Source organism: Apium graveolens, chromosome 7, assembly GCF_009905375.1.
Source record: "Apium graveolens cultivar Ventura chromosome 7, ASM990537v1, whole genome shotgun sequence".
Classification (NCBI taxonomy): domain Eukaryota; kingdom Viridiplantae; phylum Streptophyta; class Magnoliopsida; order Apiales; family Apiaceae; genus Apium; species Apium graveolens.
In genome coordinates, this window is record NC_133653.1 from 22,792,718 (window position 1) to 22,814,944 (window position 22,227).

The following is a 22,227-nucleotide window of genomic DNA, read 5'->3' on the forward strand; positions in this document are numbered from 1 at the left end:
AGGATTATAGAATCAATGTTTAAAGTCACAATATCAATTATTCATGCCAAGAGTTTATTTAATAAGACTAAACCAATGTTGATTAGTCACAACAAGACTAAATCAATTATACTATTTTTCTGACATAAAATATCACAACTATCTCTGGTTATGCTGCACATTTATTCTAGTACAAGTTTTGATAATCAGAAAATCAGAGTGACCTAAAAGTCTACTATCAGAGTGACTCAGGATCTAGTACCCAAATATAATACAAAATCTTAAATCAGAGCATGAGTGATCTGTTTGTGTGAGCTAAAAATAAATATCATTATCATAAATGTTTGCATCATATAAAGCATTTAGCATAAAAGGATACAAATAACATATATATTGCTTCGAGAACTCTAATTACTTACCAATTAGCATATAACATGTAAATCAAGGTAATCAGTTAGCTTCAAAAGTTTATGAAGATAGATAAATATAATTATAATAGATATATAAACTTACATTCCCCTCAACGCATCATCATATGGGCAGTAAAGTTTACCCGAATCAAGTTATATTTGTTGATTTCCAATTAATTGGACAAATTCATTGTGCCAAGTTCACTAACCAATTTGTTGAAGGTAGCTTCATCAAGTGGCTTCATGAAACTATCTGTAATTTGATCCGTTATGGAAACATAATGAAGTTCCATAATACCGTTCAATATATGCTCTCTTATAAAATGATACCTTATATATATATATTTGGCCCTAGAGTGCTGAACAGGTTTGTCTAAGATTACTATGAAACTTTTGTTGTCATAGTAGATAGAAATATTATTCAAGTCAAGTCCATAGTCTCAGAGTTGGTTCTCATCCAGAGAAGTTGAGAACAACACCTACCAGTAGTAATGTATTCAGCTTCAGTAGTAGATATGGAATCTGAATGTTGCTTCTTACTAACCAGGAAACCAATCTTCTTCGAAGAAACTGAGAAATTCCTGAAGTACTCTTCCGATCAATCTTACAACCAGTGTAATCAGAATATGTGTAGCCGATGAGATCAAAGCCCGCATATTTAGGATACCAGGTACCTAGATTAGGTGTACCCTTTATATATTTGAAATTCTTTTGACGACTATCATATGTGATTCATTTGGATCATTTTGGAACTGTGCACACAAACATATTTCAAACATGATATCTGGAGAACTCGCAGTCAGGCAGACAGTGATCCAATCTTGCCTCGGTCAACACGGGTTCCTGTAACCAAGACTTGTCCCGAGTGGTGATTCTATTTTTTTAAAATTATTATGAAACGATCCAACCGTACGGATGATGTTACCTACTAATTTTAGAGATGTGTAATTTATTTTAAAAAAAATAAGATTTTATGTCGTGTGTTTTTATAATAGTCAAATTACGGTCTACACGGGTTCCTATAACCAAGTTTGTCCCGAGTGGTGATTCTATTTTTCTTAAAAAAAATTCAACGACCTAACCGTAAGGATGATGCTACCTACTAATTTTAGAGATGTGTAATTTTTTTAAAAAAATTTATATTTTATATTGTGTGTTTTTATAATAGTCAAATTAAGGTCAACACAGGTTCCTATAACCAAGTCTTGTCCCGAGTGGTGATTCTATTTTTTTAAATTATTTTTAAATGATCCAACCGTACGGATGATGTTACCTACCAATTAAAATCAATTATTCTCTGCTTCTCTCTGTAATCTCTCTCTTTCTCTCTCTCTTTTGATCTCTGTCTCCATCTCTTTATCTCTCTTTCTCTTACTTCTGCCTCTCTCTATATCTCTTTAGATTCTCTTAATTAATATATTATAATTTATTTCTGGGAGACATTCTGGTGATATCAACAAAGTTGTATCAGTTTGGGCCCATCCTTTTTCTGCGGAAAAGTACTGTTATTAATGGAGGGAATATACGGTAATTAATGGCACACACAGTACACCAAAAACAGCCTTTTCTAACCAAAAAACTGTTAAAATAGGGCCCCTAAAACGTTACCCTAGGCCAAAAACAACCTAAGGAAACATAAAATTTATGTTAGTTTTTTCACCAATACCTTAGGGTACCTAAGCAAACATAAAATCACTATACTGTAACATGGGATTTTTCTCCTACACTAGACCCCTAAGGTAATATAAATCAATCATAATGTAACCAAAAATATATGTTACCTTAGAGTGGCACAAAATTTTTAAAAATGTGGGCCCCACTCTATGGTGACGTGGCATGATGATGCGGCATGTTGACGTGGCATGGGGTCCACCAGTGGTGACTTGGCATGTGGGACCCACAAGGGTGATGTGGCATGTGGTTCCTACAATGGTGACGTGGCATGTGGGTCCCACAGTGGTGACGTGGCATGTGGGACCCATTTTAATGGTATTTTTTTAGTAGCTATTGTAACACTTTAGTACCTAATGTAACATTTGTATGTAAGCTACTGAAACATTTACATTGCTTATGGTAACATTTTATGAAGCTAATGTAATACTTTGACAAATAAAAAATTGAAAATGTGCTGTTGGTATTTAAGCAATCCCAAATTCAATAAAACATCCATAAAAACCAAGCCATCCAACAACCAACTACCAAAATATCCAGCCATCCAACAACCATCCATTGAAAAGTAAAATTAAAAAGTAAAATTTAATATACAAGCGGCCCTTTGATTAAATTAAAAAGTAAAATTTAATGAAAATCAACAAAGTCAACTTTTTGCATAAATATTTTGCATTAGAAAATTAGGCAGGGGCTTGGACTACGTCCGTCTCGATAAGGACTTGTCTTGTTGGAACATCATCCATTGACCAAATCGCCTCGTTGTCTTTAATTTCCATTTCTGCACCAAGGTGAGCATCATGTATAACTGATTCATCCTGTTCTTGATCATCTTCTACATCACACTAGTCCCGTGGAAGTTTTTTGACGACGTTGTACATCATATTCTCAGCTAGATCTTCTACATAGAATATCTGTTGTACTTGTGAAGCCATGACATATTGATCGGATTTCTGGAATTTTCGATTAAAATTCACTCGAGTCAGCCCATATAAATCCTTTTCTTCTTGGTACCAACAACACTTAAACAAAATTGCAGAAAATTACCCCCAATAATCAGTTTCTACTACCTCTTCAATTGCTTTATAGTAATTGACTTCTCCGACAATTAGGTTCTGATCTTTTGAGCTTGCAAAACTGGTTGTCAAGGCCGATAAAAATACACCACTATTTTATGTTGTGCATCTAGCATCCCTGTTCTTTGTATGGTATTTGTAACCATTGATTACATATCCACCATATCTCTTAGCTGATCGATTAGGGCCCATTGCAAGAACTTCTAATTCCTTTGAAATATTCCGCTTTTTGACAACCTCTTCTTTCATCCACTTCCGGAAGTCTTCTGTATGCTCTCTAGCCCTTTTATAACTTTTCAACTTTGATTGACCATCAACCATAGCTTGATGCTTTCTACAAATTTGAAAGAGTTTACTTTTCAACTTTGATTGACCATCAACCATAGCTTGATGCTTTCTACAAATTTGAAAGAGTTTAAAGTTCTAGAAAAACTCGAGTAATTCTATAATTAAAATAAGTAAGGAATTAAAACTTACGCAATTAACTCCTCTACTTCTTTGTTTCCAGAACTGAATAAAACATAATGATGCATTTCCGTTCACTAAGATACCTTTAAATGTATGGCTTTTCCGTCTTTATTTTTTCGTGTACCAATATGGTATTCTAACTTTTCTGGATAACCTTCAAATTTTCCAGACTAGGTAACATCTGATCCTGCATTGCTACCTAAGAATCTTGAACAAAATGTTAAGAATTCTTATGCAAGGTAACCCTCAGCGATAGAACCCTCTGGTTTACTTCTGTTCCGCACATAACTTTTCAGTTTGCATAAATACCTCTCAACTCCTCATATGGAACGAAGGTGTGCTGGTCCACCATAAGCTAATTCACTACATAAGTGGACCAGCAGATGGACCATTATATCAAAGAATGCCTGCATAAATACAGTCTCAAATTGACAAATAATTTCCATAATTTCTTGTTGCATCCTCTTCATCTCACTTAGGTCTATCACTTTACTCTAAACACTTCTCAAAAAGGCAGCTAATCTGATTAAAGGGATGACAACCACGGGTTTATGTGATTTTTTAACCGCAAACTGCAATAAATGATGCAACACAAAATGTGCATCATGACTCTTATAGCCTGATACTTTTCTCTCCTTGGTATGCACAAACCGAGCGATATTGGATGCACTATCATAGGACAACTTGGCATTTTCAGTACCTTGCAAAATCGATCTTTCTCATCATTCGTCATGTCAAATATGGCAGCTCTGATTTCAAGGTATTTACCATCACTTGATTTAACAGTATTATGCTCCTGCCTGATGCCAAGTTCTTCCAGATCTAAACAAGCATTGACATGGTCTTTTGATTTTATAGGAATATTCAATATAGTGCCATGTATGCTCTCACAAATGTTGTTCTCCATATGCATAACATCGAGGGTGTGCCGATGTAAATTCTAACTCCAATACGGCAAATTAAAAAATATCAACTTTTTCTTGAAAGGGGAATCAACCCTCTTCGCCTTTTTTCTTCCGACCTCCTTCTTCTTCTTTCCGAACTCATTTTGAAAATTCGACAATAACTCTTCGATGTCCATTCCAGATAAAGTTGCAGGAGGCTCTCCCATTTCAATTTGACCATTGAATTTTTTTATCGAACCTACATTTGTGTCCTTGACAAAGAAATTTTATATGGCTCATGTAGCATACTTTTCTGCTATATTTTAGGTACATTGAAGAGGTCTAGTAATTGCATATAGGACATCCTAAATACCCCTTCGTACTCCAGCCGGAATACATTGCATAGCCCGGGAAATCGCGAATTTTCCATAATAGACTTGCACGTAAGGTAAATGTCTGAACAATAGAAACATCGTATATTTCTGCACCTTCATTCTAAATCTCATTTAACTCAGGGATTAGGGATTGCATGTACACATCAATGCTATTTTTAGGGGATTTTGGACCAGATATAAGAGTTGAAAGAATAAGGTTTTCTGGCTTCATGCATAACCAAAGAGGAAGGTTGTAATTTACCAGAACTATTGGCCAAGTACTATGATTGATATTAATCGAATGGAAAGGATTGAATCTGTCAGCTACGAGGCCTAGTCCGATGTTCCTATTTTCTGAGGAGAATTGAGGATAAAGGGCATCCATTTTCTTCCAAGCCTCCGCATCCGCAGGATGCCTAAGTTTTCCATCCTTTTTATGTCCTAGTGCATGCCATACCATCAGTTTTGAAAAATCTTTGCACATGAATAATCTCTCTAACTTTGGTCTTAGTGGGAAATATCACATCACATTTGTCGGGACTTTGTGAGGTATCTTTTGCACTTTATCGTCATTCGTGTTTGACTTTTCAACTACAACCCACCTTGAAAGACCACAAGTTCTGCATTTTTCTTCCTCTTCAGTTTCACCCCAATAAAGCATACAATTGTTTGGAGAGGCGTGAATCTTTTTATAATCGAGACCTAAATCTCTAATTATATCCTTCGCAACACTGAAAGACAAGAGAATATTTGCCTATGGAAATGCTTCTTTGATCAGCTCTAATATTTCCCCAAACCCTGACTCCGTAATTCCATGAACACACTTCAGGGAATAAAGCCAGACAATAAAACTTAATCTAGGAAAGTTCTAACAACCTGGATACAAGGGAAGTTTTCCCTCTTCCAGATGGCTATAAAATTTCCTAGCATCTGCAATTGGTCAATTAGCATGATACAACATCTCTTCTAGATCATCTCCGAAATCTATATCGTTACCTAAGTTACGACCACTATCCTCAGTACTTGTAGAATTTGGGATGCCGACTTGTGAAATTTCTACGATCCAGTTTGCATACAATGGATCAGGACCACTGCAGATAAGATGATCGTAGACAATATCTTGATGATTCTACTTGATGCTCTTACAGTTTTTGCAAGGGCATGTCATTTCATCGCCTCTAGCCATTTTGGAGGAGGCATACTTAATAAATGCCTTTATCCCCTTGATATACCCTTGACTGAACTTTGGAAGATTTATCCAAATTTCATGCATGTCGGCCATCACTACAATTACGACAGTTCAAAATGTCATAATGGATAACATTTAATTTCTATATACTCATTTATACCTAATAAACCTATATTCGCAAATTTTTCAAGAATTTGGCATTTTAGGTATACATTTTAACCTAAATAATATTATATTATCTGTTTATACAACATAAATATTTTCAAGTAAATGTCAAGTTCTATAAAAAGCACTTAAACAGAGAATTCTATATTCATGTATCTTTATTCATTTTGTTTTTTTAGTTCCCTTTTTTCTGCCTAGATTATTTACGACATTGTCTTCCAATGTATTCTTCATGTAGCAGACCGATCGTCCAATATAAGTTCAAAAAATAGTAATTTACATCGAATTAATAAATTGATTGTATCCAAACACTATTTTAACAGTCTTAAACTCTACCCAAAGCATCAAAACACTAACATTTCCTAAAATACAGATCATGAACCCATTTGTTTATTTCTAAATAGTATATTTTGGTACAATACTTCCGTATACACAAACATGCACCATAATCGCAACCACAAACATGTAAACACATACACAAACACACACACTTACACAGAGAGAGGGGGGAGCGAAGGACATGGAGAGAGAAGGCACACACAGAGAGAGACAAAGAGAAATATAGAGAGAGAATGAGAGAGAGGGAGAGAGATTAAGAGATAAACACAGATGGATAAACAACTTAAATTCCAAATAAAACAAAGCAAATACCAAGGACATTTACAAAGCCCTAATGAAAACAAAGCCCTAAAAATTGAAAAATACCTTAATGGAATGAAGACTGGAAGCCCTAAATGAAAATGAACACCTAAAAACCAAACACGAACACCTTCAACTGAGCACAGACACCTTCACCTGAAGCCCTAATTAAATGAAGACTGGAAGCCCTAATTAGATCCCCAATCTCAATTGAAGCACCTAGATAGCCCTAATTGATGTGAGTTTAGGAGATTTGATATGTTGAGATTTGTGGTACAAGTGGCAGCGAAATTTAGTCGAGAGAGAGGTTAGCGAGACAGAGGTGAGAGAGAGGGAAAATGAGGTTAGAGAGGGAAAGAGAGGGAATATTTTATTAAAATATTGGTCCGAAAATTTCAAAATCATTGAAATTTGGAGCCCAAATTTTTTAGCTATGAACCAAACAAATTGTCCCGCTCTGCAAGTCCAAAATCAGTCTTATATTTATATTTTTTTAATTTTAAATTTTAATCATAAAATTTGTTAAAAAATAAAAAATATATTTATTTATTTATTTTATTATCTTTATAATTTAAATATTTATAATATTTTATATTATATATTTTTGAAACATATATATGAGTACTCACATCAACACTCTCGTAAGATTAAATTAAATTAATATTTAAACTTAAAAATATATTATATTAATACTCTAAGCTAACACTTTAACAAATATGTTACAAGCTATAACACTTTATATATAATGTACCTTCATGTTTTTGGCTAAGGTAACATACAAATCACATTGTTAAATTAGATCATATGTAATGCCCTCCAAACCCGGGTCAAAAGTTTGGGGTCCACAACACACACATACCATATTTAAACCTGTTTATGAATATAATAATATATATGCAATGACCCTACTTACCATATTCCACGGATCGACACAGTTTAAAGTATGTCCACAAGCCACAATCTTATTTATTACACAAATGTACCAAATCCCAGTTTATTTATCTTACAACCGAAGTTTAAACTTTATTACAAACTATCCACACAACCAAGCCAAACATCGTCTGCTAGTCTATTCCATTTCAACCTGGATACCTAGCTCGCATACTTGTCTGGGAATCCTCGCTACCACCAGTTTCCTTTTTCACTGGAAAAGAATATAAATAGTTTTGCAAGAGTGAGCTAACTAGCTCAACAAGTCACAAAGACAGTAACTGAGATTAACAATGATCAATTGAAATGATATAAGGAATCAAGTTTACTGATAAGCAAATATTAGAATTGGATATTCATTTTCATTTTAAAAACCAAGGTTAGGCTACTGATCAGTCACGCACTAACCCCGAGCAAGGCTCCCAGCTTTGCTCTATATATTGGATCCAAGGCACACATTGGCCTACTGTGACCACGAATCTGGTCCATATTAAAAAACAATCCAATTCTAGAATCACAATATGATATGCAATGTAACTCAATAGTTGAATCATAAAAAATATTTATTTTGAAACATAGGATGCTCTGTAATTCCATGAAATGACCAGGAAATCATAAAGGTTGGGTTTCAATCAAGGAAAAAATAGAAAGCAGAAGACTCAAGGGTTCAAGAGTTACAAGAATTGGTCTTCTGTTACACAAGATATAAGGGTTGGTATGATAAGCAATTTCGTATCAGGAATCAGTATGTGGTAGGTATATTTTTGTGGAGTAGTATCGTATAGGTGTGGTTTGTACATGTGAATACAACAATCAACGATTTATGAAGAAACATGCTGATGGCTTGAGATCAATAAGAATCAGGGTTTGGGTTAAGTACTTCAAAGTACTTGCAATATAGAATAATAACCATTTAGAGTAATTGCAATATAATGAAGAGCGTTCCAAATACTTGCAATATAATCAAGAGGAAAAGAAATACTTGCCTTATTAATTCGCTTTCACTTTACTAGCACTTATCCAGTGATTCCCACTCACTGACTATCTACTTTCCTTTTCTACATCTCGCTTCCTCTGTTACACATCACATGTACTTATCAATACTACTTCTCATCACATACTATTCGTTTCAAGCTTCAAACTACCCTTCGTTTTACCCAAATCCGACGTAAGGATTGAAAGTTATGAATAAAACAGTCAAACAATACACGTACAATCATATTACACATCAATCAGATCATATATAACACGTAGCACATAAGATATTCAATTAAAATAATTATTCAAAAAAAAATCGGGGTTAAAATGATTTTCAAGATATTTATTATGAATTTTTGAACATTTTTCGGAATTAAAATGGGTCTCCGAATCATTTTATAATTAAATAATAGCGTTCGAACACCCGAGTTGTGGCGCCCTCCAAACCCGGGTCAGAAGTTTGGGGTCCACACACACACCTTAATTATATCCTGCTTATAATAATAATAAAGATAATAATAATATGCAGTGACCCTACTTACCAACTACTACGGATCGCAACAGGTTAAAGTATGTACCTAAGCCACACACACACACTTATATTACAAACACCCAAATCCCAACTATTCAAACTTACAACTGAATATTAAACATTATTACAAACTTAAACTATCTCAAAAGTTGTCATCTAGCTTAACTCGATCAACCTGGACCCCTAACTCTCGCACTGGATTGGGGATCCTCGCTACCAACAAGTTCCTTCTTAACTGGAAAAGAACATAAACAACATCGCACAAATGAGCTAACTAGCTCAGCAAATCACATTGACAAGACTGAGAATAATGATCATCAAGTGAAAAGAGTTATGGTATCAAGTGAACAATGAATAATGATTTAGAATTGGATATTATATTTTTATTTTAAAAAAACCAAGGTTAGGTTGATGATCAGTCACACACTAACCCCGAGCAAGGCATACAGATCTACTCTAATTACTGGATCCAAGGCACACATTGGCCTAACTTGACCACCAATCTGGTTTGACCACGAATCTGGTCCACAATTTTATAAAACAATCCAATTCTAACATAATAAAGAATAAATAATATAAAGCAGTAAACAAAATCATAAACAACATTGGATGTTCAATAATGAGATGGTTCCAATCTTCACAAATGAAATATGGCTATCAAATGGTGAAAGAAATGGATAACAAAAGAATCAAAGTTTGAAGGTTATAAGGATTTGGTCTTTTAGAGCGTAAGGTATAATGGTTTTAATATGTAAGCAATCTGATTCCCTATTCGATATTTAATTTGCATGTATCTGTGGAGTTGTATCGTATATCTGTGGTTCATATTCGGGGATTTAACAATCAATGGTTCAGAAAGAATAAGGTTTACGGCTCGAAGATCAATAGCTGAAATCAAGGTTTAGGATTCAGTGATTCAAAGCACTTGCAATATAGGACTATCAATCATCTACAATATATCTCGAGAAAGTTCAGAATACTTGCCTGGTACTAGCTTGCTATACTTCACTAACTTCCAATCACAACCGTCTTACTCCTCGATTATCTGCTTCCATTTCCTATGTCTTTCCTCTTCTGCTCACATATCATAAACATCTATCAATCCTCAACTCGTACGATTCTATTTGGTATACACTTCTATCTACCCTTCGTTTTACCCAAATCCGACTAGCGGATTGAAAGTTACGCTAAAAACAAGTAAACACTAAACATATAGACCGACAGTCAAACACCAAGTCACATATAACACGTAACACGTCAAACAATCAATGACATTCCATTTAAAAAGAAGTCTCGGGTCATAAACAGGCTTTCGGGTATTTAATATGATTCTTAAAATATTTTTCGGAATTAAAATGGGTCGTTGGAAAAATTTTAAAGCAATAAACAGGGTTCGGTTGGCCAAATCTAGCTTCAAAATAATTTTCTAATAATTATCGAGCCTTGAAAACAATTTAAAATAATATTTTAAAGCTTGAAACTATTTTTTGGAATTTTTAAATCATTTATAAATAATTAAATCTAATTAAATAATCATTTAAAATCAATTAATAATTAATTAAATTAATTAATCAATTAATTTTTGAATTAATTAACCAATTAACTAATTAATTATTAACTAAAATTAATTAACTAATTAATTCAGATTTATTTTTGAATTAAAAATAAAATTTTGGAATTAAATAATAATTTTTGGAATTTTAAATAATTAAAAATGATTTTTTATAATTAAAATAAATAGAAAATATGATTTTTAAATAATTTATAAACAGGAATCCTATTTATGCAAATTCAGGAAACTGCAGGGACCAAACTTCATTATCTTCAATAATTCAGGGACTAAACTGCAACTTGGCAGTTCAGTCGCCGGAAAATTACGAGGATCGCCGGAGAATACGTTCCCGGCATCCTCATACCGCCATCTCCTCCAGATATGATCTACAGCTCACAAACAACACAACCCAACAATCAATTCATTCTAATAACCCCAGACCTGGCCGGAAAATGGCGAAGAAACTCACCGGTTTCCGGTGACTCGACGAAAACTTCAAATGACAACTCCCTTCAAACCAGGGATCGTCTGTTAACGAGCTATACACCAATTGATTGCGAATTTCAAGAGGAACAAAACCCACCCATCTAGAACATCTAATAAGCCCTGGAACAAAAAGCCCTAAATCTCAATTAAAAATATTCATACGAGTTATAAACCCTAATTTCAAAATTCGAAAATTAAACTCAATTTTGAACATGTTATTGAACTCCAAATCAGTCATATAACATATCAAAATCATCAGGAAAACAAGCTCTACAACATGCAAGCATCAAATCATTCAAACAATCATCAGAACAAAAATTCATATTTTTAATCAAAATAATTCGAAAATAAATTAAAGTATATAAAATCAACCTTTGATTCTGCAGTTCTGAAACTTGTATAATCTGATAGTACTCTTCAAACCCTTCGTTTTGATTACCAGAGCTTTCCAAACGAATTTCAATAACACATCCGATTTGTAATTTGATTCTTGAAAGGTTATATGAATATATGAATTTTCTCTGTAAATATTATAATTACTGTTTGAAAATGATTCTTGGTACGAAATAAAATACGGTAAAGGCTATTTATAATTACGGAAAATTGGTATCCCATTGGATCATTTCGGATATAAAATAGTACGTTTTTTATAAAAACAGATCCAAACGGTACCGATTTTCGGGATAATTATCCAAATCAGTACAATTTGTACTGCGGTCTTGGTCTCAGCGCCTGGTTACATGTATTACGAGGTGATAATTATAATAGTTTAATAAAAGGATCCCGTTTATCGAAAATACGAGTTTTATTGATTTACCGAAATGAATATTGTATCGAAAATATTGCGCTGAGACCCGCACAGGATAAACCGTACGCCGGATCGAAAAAGTTGAAACATGGAAAATGCTCGGAATATTGCAATTAGGTGAGGAAGGAGTTCTCGGAAGAGTTTCGAGTTATGAAAATGTAAAAACGGGTGAGGTCGGCTGGTTCCCGATTGTATAAAATAGTTTATAAACAACCGGAAAAAGAATTTGTAAAAATCCATATATTTCATATAAAATCATAAATCAACATAAAAATAAATAAGAAGATTCAATTATCTATATTTTATTTTGGACATATAAAAATTAAAATACTCAATTTATATTATTTTTAAACATCCAAACACATATACCACTTATTTGCAAATAATTCACAGAATAAATACGGAACATGCATAATATTTATTTATTTGCAAAATAATTACACGATATATCCCAGATATTACATCCTTCCCCCCTTAAAAGGATTATGTCCTCAGAATCTCCTAAAAAACAAATGAGGGTACTTTTCTCTCATATCACTTTTTAACTCCCAGATTGACTCTTCAACCTTTGGGTTTCTCCACAGTACTCTTACTAATTTTACCAGTTTATTTTTTAACACTTTCTCTCTTTCTTCTAAAATCTCTATCGAACTCTCTATATATGATAAATCTGTTTGAAGTTCTACTGGTTCATATTCGATTATATGCCTGGAGTCTGGATTATACTTCTTAAGCATCGATACGTAAAAAACATTATGAATGTGCTCCATGTGCGGAGGTAACGCCAACTCGTAAGCTACTTTGCCAACACGCTTCGACATATCTAGGGCTCAGTTTTCCTTTATTCCCGAATCTTGTCAATCCTTTCCACGGCGGTACTTTCAGTAATACCAGATTTCCTTCTTCGAATTCCATATCTTTCCTTGATTGATCTGCATACTTCCTTTGACGGTCTTGTGCTGCTATCAATCTCTTCTAGATAACTTCAACAACTTCCTTCATCTGTTGCACTAATTCAGGTCCAAGTATTTTGCGTTCTCCTACTTCATCCCCAATATACAGGAGATCGACATTTGCATCCATAAAGAGCTTCATAGGGTGGCATCCCAATGCTGGCATGATAACTGTTGTTGTAAGCAAATTCTACCAAGGGTAAATGTTTGTCCCAACTTCCTTTGAAATCAATAGCACAAACACGTAACATGTCTTCGATTGTCTGGATTGTTCTTTCACGCTGGCCGTCCGTCTGTGGATGGTAAGTCGTACTCATGTTTAATCTCGTTCCCAAACATTCTTGAAAACTCTTCCAAAATCTTAAATTAAATCTCGGATCTCGATCGGATAAGATAGACACAGGAACTCCATGACGAACTACGATTTTTTGAGGTACATATGGACTAACTTATCTAGTGAAAATCTTTCATTTATAGGCAGAAAATGAACTGACTTAATAATTCTGTCCACTATAACCCAAATGGCATCATGATTAGCTTTCGTCCTTGGTAATCCAACTATGAAATCCATAGCAATATGCTCCCACTTCCATTCTGGAATCTCTAATGGCCGCAATAATCCACTTGGTCTCTGGTGCTCTGCTTTAACTCTCTGCCATGTATAACATCTGCTAACCCATTCCGCAATCTCCCTCTTCATATCTGGCCACCAATAGTTTTCCTTTAAATCTCTGGACATCTTGGTACTCCCTGAATGGATTAAATACCTTAAATTATGAGCTTCCGGTAGAATTTCATTCTTCAACTCCGTTACTGGTGGAATCTAAATTCTAGAAGAAAACCTAAGAATACCTTGATCGTCCTTTTGCGTGCACAATTCCTCACCTACCAAACGGTTAATGTCCTGATCCATTACCTCTTCTTGACACTTCCTTATCTTTTCTAACAACTCCGGCTGGAAAGTCATACTATACACTTTCACTTCATTAGGCTTGCAAACTCTGATTTCCAATTCCAGTTTCTGAAATTCCTTGTATATTTCTTCAGGTACTGATAACACATTCAACTTTTCTTTCTGACTTAATGCATCCGCTACAACATTTGCTTTACCGGGATGATAGTTAATCGTGCAGTCGTAATCCTTGATCAACTCTAACCATCTTCTATGTCTCATATTAAGCTCCTTCTGTGTAAATATGTACTTCAAGCTTTTGTGATCCATATAAATCTCACATTTTTCTCCATATAGATAATATATCCAAATCTTCAAAGTGAATACTATGGCTGCTAGCTCCAAATCATAAGTAGGATACTTCTGTTCGTGTGGTTTCAATTGCCTTGGTGCATACGTAATAACCTTATCGTGCTGCATCAGAACGCATCCGAGTCCTTTATGAGAAGCATCTCTATAGATTACGAAATTCCCTTGATCATCTTGAAGTGACAAAATTGGTGTCATGATTAATCTTCGCTTCAATTCCTGAAAACTTTCTCCACATTTATCATTCCATATAAACTTTTCATTCTTCCGTGTAAGCTTTGTCAATGGTGTTGCAATACTTGAGAAATTTTGAATAGATCGGCGATAATATCCAGCTAATCCCAAGAAACTTCTTACCTCTGTTGGCGTTCTCGGTCGTTCCCAATTTGTAATTGCTTCAATCTTCGCTGGGTCCACTTTGATCCCATCATTAACTGACTATGTGTCCTAAGAACTGAACTTCCTGTAACCAAAACTCACACTTTGAAAATTTAGCGTATAACTTTTTATTCCTCAAAATCTCCAAATTTGTCCTTAAATGTTCCGCATGATCCTCTTCCGTCTTTGAATAAATCAAAATATCATCTATAAACACAATAACAAACTTGTCCAAGTATTCCTTGAATATTCGGTTCATCAGGTCCATGAATGTTGTCGGGGCATTGGTTAATCCAAAAGATATCACTAAAAATTCATAATGTCCATACCTTGTCCTGAAAACTGTCTTTGGAATATCCTCTGGCTTAATCTTTAGTTAGTGATACCCCGATCTCAAATCAATCTTGGAGAAGTACTTGGCTCAATTCAACTGATCAAACAAATAATCAATTCTGGGTAACAGATACATGTTCTTGATTGTAAGCTTGTTGAGCTCCCGATAATTGATGCACAGTCTCATGCTTCCATCCTTTTTTTAACAAATAGCACTGGTGCACCCCACAGGGATACACTGGGTCTGATTACTCCTTTCTCTAACAACTCTTGTAATTTCTTGGCTAGTTCCTTCATCTCAATGGGCGCCATTCTGTACGGGGCCTTGGACACTAGTTCTGTTCCAGGTGCTAAGTCAATCACAAACTCAATTTCTCTGTCTGGAGGAAGTCCTGGTAACTCAATGGGAAACACATTTGGAAATTCATTAACTACTGGAATATCTTCAAGTTTTGCTGGCTCCTGACTTCTATCAATCACATAAGCAACAAAATGGTCGCATCCTTGCCGTAGTAACCTTTTAGCTTGGATCATCGTTAAAAACTTCTTTGCTTATTTTTGGCCCTTAAACGTTACTATCCTTTCGTCTGGCATCTTCACCATTACCTTCTTATTTCGACAATCTATGTGGGCATCGTGCTTAGATAACCAATCCATTCCTAATATAACGTCAAACTCTCCTAACTTAAATGGTATCAAATCCACACAAAACTTATTACCAGAAATCTCAATCTCACAATTCCCACAAACTTGATTAACAGATACACGTTATTGATTTGCTAATTCCACAGTCATTATTTCATTTAAATACTCAACTGGACAATTTAACTTACTAACAAAATCTAGAGAAAAAACGATCGAGTTACTCCCGAATCTATTAACACTTTGGCACATAAAGAATTCACATTAAGTGTACCTGCCATGACATTAGTATCCTGGATAGCGTCCTTCATAGACATATTATGTTAGGTCCCACACACTGTAGAAGGGGGATGAATACAGTTTTTACTACAATCAAATCGAATATCAGAACTCAAGTAACAGAACACAGATTTTATTCAACACAATAAACTCTGTTACAAAGAACTGTTCTCTCTTAGTGATGAACAAATATCACGAGAGCTTCTAGGGTTACAAAGAATAATATCCTCGAATAAGATAACACATATAGTGTAAACCCTATGTCTGTATTTATATACTACACAGTTACAAGATAATCTTCTAATTGATATCGAATATAATTATGCTTCCTAATATATATCAATCAATTATCTTTTCTTCCAAGTATTCTATTCTTCATAGAATTCTTCTCAATGCTTATCTCTTCATATGTTTGTCTTGATCTTATTTCCTTTCAATCAGCCATCTTCCTTATCTGAACGTCTCCTTAAGTCCTGATATTATCTCCTGATAACTTAAGTTCTGACAACTTAGGTTCTGATATCTTAAGTCCTGACTTCAGTATAAGTACTGATTTCCAGTTAAGTACTGATTTGTCCTGTTAAGTAAGATCTGAAAACTAAACACAAATCTTTATTAGACATGACATCACAAATATATCTAACAATCTCCCCTAACTTGTAAATTAGCATAATTACAAGTTCCACAAATATTTGATGATGTCAAAAACATTAAGTACAAATGCATGAGAATTTAACTAGATAACTACAACTTACAGTCCTTATAGCTTTACCAACCTCAAAGTCTGATTTCAGGTTCAGTTTGTATATCCTTCAGAATTTAAGCAGTTGTAGATATTTGATTTGGCTTCAATTTCTATTCTCTTTGATGTGAGGAGTTGTTTTGAGATAGTTCTTCAACAAACATCTCTCAGCATATTCAAGTTCATTGACCATCCTCCTTTTAGCATTTTTCAGTTCAACTGTATCTTCACCAGTTTAAAAGATAGCAGCCCTGAGATCATTTATTTTAGCTTTTCTAATATCCTGATTTAGTCTGATTATAAAGGCTTCATCGGACTCCAGATTGAATTCAAGTCCCTTAATACCAGAAAATATAGTGATGATCTTTGCGGTATTAGGCTTCATTTCAATAATTTCTCCACTGTGAGATCTGTACTTAGGACAATATGGGCTGTCAGACTTTACAGAGTAAAGCCTTTTCTGTCTTTGAATATTTGATTTTAAATAACCTGCAGCACCATCTGTTGATCTGTTTTTCACTTGAAGTAAAAATAGAACATGTTTCAGTTCTTTAAAATACTTCAATGGAATAGCATTCTTCCTAATATGGAATACCCTTCCATCTGTCATAAAGTATAATATAACATCTTCTTTCAAAATAGAGTGGTAAACCATTTGTACAGATTCAAGTTGATTCAATCTCTCAGGAGTTGTACCTACTCCTGGTTCACTCAAGGAAGTTGGATCATTGGTAGTATTGTTTACTCTCTTCTCTTTAGAACTACCCAATCCTGATTTGTCTCTTGCTTCCTTTCCTGTAACAACTCTTGCTTCAAAACCACTTGATGTAGTCTTCAAAGGTTGAGTCTGTTGAGCTTTGGTAAAACCAGGTAGTAACATCCTTGAAGGTTTAACATGAGCAATGTCAAAGGTTTCCTTTTCTTTATCTTCTGATATCAAGCCAACTTGAGCTATGTCAGAGGTTGATTGCTTCACTGTTATATCAGAATTTACTAAGTTCTAATCTTGAACAACATGAGCTCTTTCAGAGGTTGTTTGAATATCCTTTTTCTTCAAAATCAGACTAGCATCTTCATCAGATTTTGTCTCCAGATCCATGATTGGCATATATACACTACAACATATTTGCAATCATACAACTGTTTTTTTGCCGTTGTGTGACAGGTAGAGTTTCCGTTGTCTATCCAACACTCGTGTGATCGAAGGTTGGACAACGGTTGTTTACACACTTGTAATAAGCGAGATTCAACAACGTGTTTTAATACTGCTTACAATCAAGAATTCACAACGGGTACTCTATATTAACCATTGTTAGGAAATTCTTTAAATAACTGTTTCTTTATTCAACTATTGTCTACGTAACTTAACAACAATGGTTTTGTAAAAAAACCATTATTGTTTACTTATTCGATATTTTTATAAACAACAGTTTATAAACTTCTTTTAACTAGTTAAAACCGTTGTCATGAATGTTTTATGTTTAAAAGACAATGGTGTAAAAGATTTAAACCATTGCAAACAATATTAAAAGACAACAGTATTTTTTTAAAAAAAATATGTGCAGTGAGACATATAACGGTTTTTATCATTTTTTAGTGGATTTCACACAACTGTTTATAAAATTAATCTCATTATTTAAAAATAAATCAATTTTAAAATAAAATGATATTAGAATAATTCAATTGTTATTTCAGAATTGAAATTAAATTTACAATACAAAGGTTCTCTACAAGAATTACTACTATAATTTAAAATTTATTTCTAAACATGCTCATTTTGCCATCGAGTGCCATCGAATTCCCTCTTGAATCTAACCTTAGAGCTTGCTTAAATCATTTTGCTCCTTACCTTTGCAGTATCAGGACACATTTGCAACCATATACACATTACAAATAAATGAAGTTAAAGAAATGGAATGCAAATAAATCAACAGATTCACAGATTTGAAGGCATTATCTTAAGAAATTTGTTTTGGTTTGTCAGCAACAGAGTCTAGGAAAATTGTTCCAGTTCAACTCTTCCTGAAAACAACAAACATGGTTCCATAAGAATAGCCCTTACAAAAACTCCACAAATTCAAGAGGAAAGCTATAAAAACACATACCAAGGTCACAAAAGTTATTTCCCCTTCTTGATACTAGAAGGTGGGCTTTCAGCAGTCTGCCTTTCCAAGGACCGCTTTGAAGGTGTCAGATTCTGGCATAAAAGAAATTGAGAAAACAAAGTTCATAAAAAATTGTCGGGAACTAAATGATAAGGCCAGTGAAATGCTCATGATTCTGACAAATACAAAGTTTATTTGGTATTTTAGAGGCGCAATCTCAAACCAAGAAAAAATCACTTGTAATACAGCCAATAATAGATGAACTACTAAATACCCCAAATCATGCTACACTGCGTTAAAGGAGTAAACTCAAGGTGTTTTGTTACTTAATCTTTGCAAGTTTCTTCTGCTTTAGAGGCACAATCCCAAAAAAAGAAAAATCAATAGTAATACAGCCAACAATAGATCAACAACCAAATAACACAACCCATGCTAGACTGCGTTAAAGGAGTAAACTGGAGGTGTTTTGTTATTTAACCTTTGCAAGTTTCTTCTCTTTTCGAGCATGCTTCTCCCTCTCATCAAACTCTTGGTTTTCTTTTTCCACCAACCGAATGAGTGTGTCACATCTCCTCGCGAGCTATATGGTAGTACGTGATTTGACAAACCAATCAAAGCGAAACAAAGGTGATGTCCGGAATGCTGCTTTAAGCTCATCCCAGTTCCCATACCCAAATTTGTGAGTCATGCATAACTAGAAAAAAAAATATAAGTATTCCTCACTAGTAAACAAGAATCAAGTTCTTAAGAGACTAAACATCCTTCATATACTCACCATGAAACTATCACATTCTTCATTGTACAATTTTCCTTTTTTCTGACCATAGTGGATCTTTAATTCCATCCAAGGGGTCTTATAACCTCAACCTTGCGGGAAATTCTAGCCTCTCCTCTTTCAATATTTTTTATGATTCTGTCATAATCTGGAGACAGAACATTCAACAATTAACAGTCTTTATAACATTGTGTTCCTAACCTATATTTAACCAGGGTATATCAGGATTCAGGACTCTAATAGCACAAGTTCTATTTTATCATCACAATCCTCTTTTTGATTTCAAAATATTGCAATAATTATACATATTTTAGCAACGCCATTGGACTTGATCATAGCAGCTAAAATTACAAAAAAGCATGCATAGAGAATGTAAGAAAAAATTCCTTACCCTGATTATCTATTTATATTTACTACCAACACCAGGATATTTATTTATTTTACTGATATGTGTTCAAATGATGAAAATCATACACGGTTATTTTTAAACAAAAATCATCAATGCAGAATACAAGCAACGCACTTACCATTCAAATCTTTGTATCTTTCTTTGAAAACTTCTCCATATCTCTCAACCTCTTCTTCTGTTTTAACTTCCATTTCAGAGGCATTACCTTTGACATCATTGCGTCCATACTTCTCACAAGCCCTAATGAAACTATTGAAATCTTTCTTGCTCCATGTTGAAAACCCCTAAAATCACAGTCATTTGAGTTTTTGGTAAAGAGAGGGAGGTTTAGATTAAAAATTAAAATTTTATAAAAAGGTTATAGACCTCTTCCAACAACTACTCCTTCTCTTCCTGCTCTTCAGCCGTCAAAGGATAGCCTACATCTATCATAATAATTAGAATGTTACCACAATATAAGATTGATTAACTATAACTAAACATATAAAAGTTGAAGCTCGCAACCTTCAGATTCATCAACATCTACAGAGTCTTTTGTCTGATTTTTATGCTGAGCTAGCTACACAGCATTATTAAAACAATGATTTCAGTTAGAACTATTGTAAGGCTAAAACAATATAGCTAGTCCGTCTTATTACAAGCAACAATGCATACCCACCATTTGATACTGAACTTCTTTTTCATACAGCTCACTGAGCCTTAGCATATTAAAGAACTGAAAGTCATGCCTACACAAAGGGGAAAAAATTTGGTCCATTAATCATTAAGATAAAGAATAATCAAAGAAGAAAGCCAAAGTAAATTGAATGACAGAACTATTGTAAAAATGGTCAGCAGATAGTTTAACATGATTTTGCTTGGTGCATAGCTGGCTTTACGTATCATGTACTGCTCTGTCAATTCGAAATCTGTACAAATATACAGCGAGTAGTTGAAACATTACTACAAAATGGTCCTACAAACATCACTCTCTGGCTAAAAACTAAAAGCCTAGTGGAGTGGGGATATACTAATTACAGCCAATTACTCAATCTTTGACTACTCAAAATTAATTAAAAAATCAAAGCCTCAACTAATTAAAAAATAGGGTTCAAAATTCAAACCCCAAATTAGAACTTGGTTTTTAAAACTTACCCAATTCAATCTTTACACTCCAACGTGTAATTCTTTGAATTTTTCAACTCACAACCCCAAATCTTTAACTCAAAACTTTGGTATGACCTGGAAGCTTGTGTAGAGAGCAGAGTGAGGGGAGATGCGAGCTATTAGATCTTCACTATCGAGAGCTGTTAGAGTTGAATTCTTTCTCAATTCTTCAGTTTAAACTTTGCCCTCATATCCAATTAGCACTAGAGAAGCCGTAAATCATTATCTTGCAATTGCAGAGAGAGAGAGGGATAGAGAAAGTTAACCAACAGAGGAACAATGAAAATGAAAAATTATCAACCAAGAACAAAGTCAGAGACCGATTTGTGAAGCAAAGGTAAATGAGAGATATAAGTTTAGATAAGGTATCAGATTGAAAGTAAAAGGGGGAGATTAAGGGGGAACCAAATTTTGTGAAGGGAGAAATAATTGACCGATGGAGGGAAATAAAATATTGTGTGATATTATTAAAAAATCAAATTTTAAGTATTTAATTTTTAAATATTTATTTTTTCATTTAATTAAGATCAAATCAAAAGAAATATAAATTTCAAATTTTTTACTTATTATTTATAAATGACTAATATAAATATATTTGTCAAAAAAAAAATTTAAAAAATTAATCTTGTAAATCGGGAATGAGTCTCGTTGTTAGGAGAGTTACTTTAATTAGATTTTTCTAATCGTGATATGTAAGATGAATTTTTAAATTTGTTAATAATTTTTTCTTATGACTAAAATTGATATATTTTAACATCCGTACGGTTGGATCGTCGAAAAAAGAATATTAAAAATTAATCTTGTAAATCGGGAACGAGTCTCGTTATCGCGAGCGGTACTTTTACTAGATTTTTTAATCCTGACATGCAAGATAAATTTTAAATTTGTTAATAATTTTTTCATATGACTAAAATTGATATATCTTAACATCCGTACGGTTGGATCGTCGAAAAAATAATTTGAAAATTTAATCTTGTAAATCGAGAACGAGTCTCATTGTCGGGAGTGGTACTTTTACTAGATTTTTCTAATCCTGACATGTAATATGAATTTTAAATTTGTTAAT

The 22,227-nt window shown here is 33.8% G+C and overlaps 2 long non-coding RNA genes across 2 annotated transcripts; both read right to left on the bottom strand.

The window, feature by feature from the left end:
• Positions 1-19,145: 19,145 nt before the first annotated feature.
• LOC141670598 (uncharacterized) lies at positions 19,146-20,295 on the bottom strand. Its single transcript, XR_012554642.1, has 3 exons — positions 20,134-20,295; positions 19,607-19,754; positions 19,146-19,525 (listed from the first exon to the last, which is right to left on the bottom strand). It is a non-coding gene; the product is annotated as an uncharacterized LOC141670598 (long non-coding RNA).
• A 22-nt stretch (positions 20,296-20,317) lies between these two features.
• On the bottom strand, positions 20,318-20,748 carry LOC141670599 (uncharacterized). The gene is made up of 3 exons (XR_012554643.1): positions 20,674-20,748; positions 20,520-20,574; positions 20,318-20,440 (listed from the first exon to the last, which is right to left on the bottom strand). It is a non-coding gene; the product is annotated as an uncharacterized LOC141670599 (long non-coding RNA).
• Between the last annotated feature and the right edge of the window lie 1,479 nt (positions 20,749-22,227).